We start from the raw sequence: 5,335 nt of genomic DNA, 5'->3' as shown, positions 1-5,335 counted from the left end.
GCCTCTCCAGGTCTCACTGTCATTGCCCACGTGAGCGTTGAAGTCCCCCAGTAGTACAAGGGAGTCCCCAGGAGGGGCGCTCTCCAGTACCCCCTCTAAGGACTCTAAAAAGGGTGGGTAATCTGAACTGCTGTTTGGCCCATAAGCACAAACAACAGTCAGAACCCGTCCCCCCACCCGTAGGCGGAGGGAGGCTACCCTCTCGTTCACCGGGGTAAACCCCAACGTACAGGCGCCAAGATGGGGGCAACAAGTATGCCCACTCCTGCCCGGCGCCTCTCACCGTGGGCAACTCCAGAGTGGAAGTATGTCCAGCCCCTCTCAAGGAGACTGGTTCCAGAACCAGAGCCATGTGTCGAGGTGAGACCGACTATTTTTAGCCAGAACCTCTAAGCCTCGCACACTAGCTCCGGTTCCTTCCCCACCAGAGAGGTGACGTTCCACGTCCCAAGAGCCAGCTTCTGCAGCCAAGGATCAGACCGCCAGGGTCCCCTCCCTTGGCTAACCCTGGCTCCAGAGTGGGGCCCCGGTGACCTGCGTCCGGGCAAGGGAAAACCAAGTCCAATGTTATTACTCATCATAGGGGTCTTCAGGCTGCGCTTCGTCTGGTTCCTCACCTAGGACCTGTCTGCCTTGGGTGACCCTACCAGGGGCTTAAAGCCCCAGACAGCATAGCTCCTAGGATCATTGGGATACTCAAACCCCTCCACCACGATAAGGTGGCAGCCCAAGGAAGGGCACTTATTAGCAAGCTCTGTTAATCCACCATATTTGTTATTTATTATTTTGGTCATGCTCTGCATTTATTAAGCCTCTTTTTCAACACCTTTGGGAGTCATAGTTCAGGCATTATTTGAGCTTTTTGGATGGGAATCAGCTGTTCACAAAACATCGTTGCCACAAGCAACGATTCTCCAAACATTGCAACGCCTCAACCAAAACAATTATGGACAAAATGTACAAGTCAGAATGCAACAAATTTACTCCAACATACTGCCACCATGAGTTTTTCAAGTCTACATGAGACCAAATAATCAGAGTTGTTTTTCTGATTTTATGCATAATTTGTGAATTGTTATGCACAAATCTTAGTTTTGCTCTTATTTTAAAGTGATATTCTTAGAGAAGCAACTGTTGCTGCCACTTTCAAACTGAATTTCTTCATTTTACAGCTGTCAGTCTTCACAGCACATCCCAACATGGTCATCTCAAGGTCTGGGCGTTCACTGCTCAGAAACAAAAGAGCTCCACCTCTGAGCCTGCAGGCCCCAGCATGTTAGATGTTACAGTTCAAAATAAATACACCCAGATATGGATGCTTGGAATAGTTGAAAGCTATTTATAAAAATATGACATGCTAAGGGTTTGTAAAGGTACATCTGGATGAACAAGACTTCTGGATGGAAGACATGAAAGTTGAGAATGGAGGGTGACTTCAGTAGCCGGTTTTCCATCACAAATTTGCACAAAACTTTACCAGTATCCCACTAATGTGGGGAAAAAAATTGAATTTCGCAATTGCGGTGTTTCCCTTAAATAAGAAAAGCAATTAAAATCATGCAAATAAGTTTGTTCATATCAGTCATTGAAACAAACGCTTCCTTCAGCTACTTCCTATTGGCTTCTTTGTCGTTTGCACCAGTGGATGAAGGGAATCAGGATGGATTCAGATGTAACTTAGCGGTTTAGATGTTATTAGTATGAAAATAATTTTAAAATAAACAAAGCTTAGCCTGCTGGCCCGCCAGGCGGAAACACTGGGGGAAACTTGACTTCTAGAGAGCAGAAGTTTTGAGTACAAGCATTACAAGTTTTGAGAAGACAGACATAAAGTCTTTCTTTCAAACTGCAAATGTGTGGTCTTGACTTACGGCAGAAAAATTCCCCCATAGGACCTTTTGAATCAGCTGCGTTGAGCAGAGACCATGTAAAAAAAACCATTTGGGATTAGAGGGAACATCCTATGCCAGTGATCTCAAACTCCAGTTTTAGTCCAACACTTGAATTACATGGCAAAACCATCACACTAGCATGCCTTCAAGCTAATAGTGGAGCCAAGTGTGCTGAAGCAGAGACATCTAAAAGTTGCAGAACTCCATCCTTTGGAGTTTGAAATCACTGCTTTATACCAATTAGTTATGGTATTGAAGTGTGATTTTGATTTTTAGCAAACTTTGGAAAAACCAGATCAACTGAACCAGGGGTCTGCAACTTGTGGCTCCTAATCCACATATGGTGCTTTGGCCCCTGTACTGTAAACCAATTAGAACAGGTTTTTGATAATATCAAGAAAAAGAGGTATGAGCAAACTTTTTGTAGACAAATTAAATTTCTTAGTGGCGATGGCAAAAGTGGCTCTGAATTGAAATAGGTTTCCGACCCCTGAACTAAATACATTCACAGAAGCAGAAGTTCTGGTTTTACAGTGGCCTAAAGGTCAGTTGTACCTCAAATCTGAGTTTGGATAAGCCTGAAGTCTATTCCAGCTGACCTTTTGTCAGTTGTCTCATAATGGCAGAGTTTATCAAGAGGAAGTTTTATGCAACAGATTGAGATAAAGAGCATTTCAGTCATCCGAAGCTTAAACTTCATTTTGACACTAGTGCCATCTTCTGGACAAACTGAAGTTAATTTTGAATGAACAGTTGAAAACCACAGCAGCTTTCAGTCCTGATACTTGCTTTTCTCAAAAGGATTCTGCAAGATTTTACCAATAAAGTTTTTGCAAAAAGAATCCTGGCAGCACACAGATTAGAAAGTTTAAGATTCCTCACCTGAAATTTGACAGGTAATTCTTAAAACAGTAACTTTAGGGTCATGCATTCTGTAACTAGTCCCAAGAAGATGGCGCATAAAAATTGAAGACTTCTTCCAAGTTCAGCCATTAGGCACTGAATTAAAGTTGCACGAATATCCTATGGTATAGGAGGCAAAACTATACCATATACATTTTAATTCATACAATATATCTATTCTGCTGAAGTACAAGCTGTTAAACTTCTGTCAGGTAGGTGACTGGAATGGTTTTCTGTCTGGAGCTCTCTGTGTTCTGCAGATTGGTCACTAGGGGTCAGTGCTGTCAAGCTATTTATTTCTTTTCAACTTATAAAAGTCAAAGATCTGAGATATTACTTTGTCAAGTTTGATTTGTTAACTTTGCATTTTGCAGTTCACATATAAAAACTGCTTTGATTTGATTGGTACAATAATACTTAAGAAAATATTATCTTCAAGATTCTATTTATATGTCTCTTTGGAGTAAACAGGGCCACATAAAAAGCAGAGGAGGACTGGATTTGGTCCCTGGACCTTGAGTTTGACACCTGAGCCTGAACAGATTCATGAGCAGCAACAGTTATTTTTCTGCTGTCATTACCTTATTCCTGTCCTTCGTGTGTTAACTTAAACTTTCATGCTCCAGGGATGCAAAAAGCCAAAACTGCTAATTTGGTCCACAGCTCCCAACTGTATTGCAAAGAGTACTGAGTTGGTTAGTAACTAGTTACATTTACTCAATGACATTTACTTGAGTAACTTTTTGGACATAAATGTAGTTTTAGGAGTATTTTTACGATGTTGTACTTTTTACTTTTACTTCAGTAATTTTATTTTGAAGTATCTCTCTCTTACTTGAATAAAATTTCTGGCTTTTCTACCCACTGAATGAAAAACAAACATGTTTTTACCAAAAATTCACCAGATACAGACACACACCTGCAGTTTTTGTTAAAGTTTCTTACTGAAAGAAACTAATTTGAAAAACTTTTTTTTTGCTTGAGTTTGCTATTTGTTACCAAAATTTCCACTTAACTTTATATTTTGGTCTATCTGATTATGTAATTTTTAAATATTAAATGGTTTATAATTTGATCAGCTACTCAGTACTTGAGTAGACTTTTTATCGAATACGTTTTTACTTTTACTTGAATAATTTTTTGGATGGTAGTTGTAGTGCTACTCTTACTTGAGTATAATTTTTCTGTACCCTGCCTACAAAGATTATCATGTGAACTAATAATGATGACAGAGACTATGTTAAAATAATCAAATCATAGTTGAGTTGCATAATTTATCATCACTGGAGCATTTTGTATCGTTATTGCATCATGAACACCAACCAAAGCACAAGGCTGCCTCCACATCCAGGAGAAAAATCCATCATTCTGGTTGTTTTGGTATAATAAAGGTCATTACTTCCTGCTCAATCTCAGCAGCAGTTAGGGAAATCTAAGGGAAAGGCTCTGCTGATTTGACTTCACAGCACCACAGTCCATTTCTTGGATTTCATGCAAATGTGTAAGACTGCGTTTCAGGTGGAACTTCATCATCACCATGAGTCTGGAAACCTCTGTGTCATTATGAAAATAGAATCAACAACGTGTTTCCTCCTGCTGGCAGGTTTTTTAGATGGGTGTATTTGCCCAGTAATCCTTCAGTAAAGTGCCCTGCGGAGTATCCACTCTTCTTGAACTTTTCTCCGTTTTTGTTTCCTGATAACTATAAACTTTAATGCATTTTACTGGAATTGTATGTCTTAGACCAATTCAAAGTAGGGGGAATTGTGAAATGGAAGAAAAAAGGCATGGTTGTCAAACAGAAATGCTTAAAATGTGGTGTGCATTTGTATTCAATTTCCACGAGTCAATTCCTTATGTAATCACCAAGCTGCAGGTGTTCCTGGGTGTGTCTCTATCAGCTCTGTGAAACTGGAGACTAACAATTGAAGCCAGAAGTTTAAATACAGAAATAAAAAGACAAAAGCTGTGCTTCCATTATAAATGTGCACAAATCTTTGTGTATATTCTGCTAATGTTGAAGAAATATAATTTTACAATTAATTAATCCATTAATTAAGAAATAAAATTAAAATCATCACACGTGAGTAAGCTTGTTCACGCCATAAATCATTAAAAAACCAAGGCAGCAACAGTTACATGAGATATATTCATAATTCAGTCATGGTGATAGCTCCTCATCTGTCAGCCAATCAGAGTCCAGTCTTATTCAGGCGTTGGCGCAACAAGCTCCGCCTACTTGGGAGCAGAGTATTCGACATTTTGCGGAAATTGTAGATTCAACATGTTCGAATGACATGATGTGAGAGCAAAAAACAAACTCTCATTCGCCTACTACGTCCTGTCGTCTTCTTCGTCGTTTTCGGCAGTAGTAACATCCGTTGTTGACCACATGACTCAAGTGTTTCCACTGCAGTTTTGTGAAATACATCTATTTTGATACAGCTGAAAAACCACCACGTCCTAACAATATTTTAATTGATCTGTTTTTATAAAGCAAATTTATTTTATGGTTAATGGAAACAGAGCTACGTTCATCT

This window comes from Poecilia reticulata, linkage group LG6 (genome assembly GCF_000633615.1).
Source record: "Poecilia reticulata strain Guanapo linkage group LG6, Guppy_female_1.0+MT, whole genome shotgun sequence".
In the NCBI taxonomy this organism is placed as follows: domain Eukaryota; kingdom Metazoa; phylum Chordata; class Actinopteri; order Cyprinodontiformes; family Poeciliidae; genus Poecilia; species Poecilia reticulata.
The sequence above is the reverse complement of the archived record's forward strand: the minus strand, read 5'-3'. Positions refer to the sequence as shown.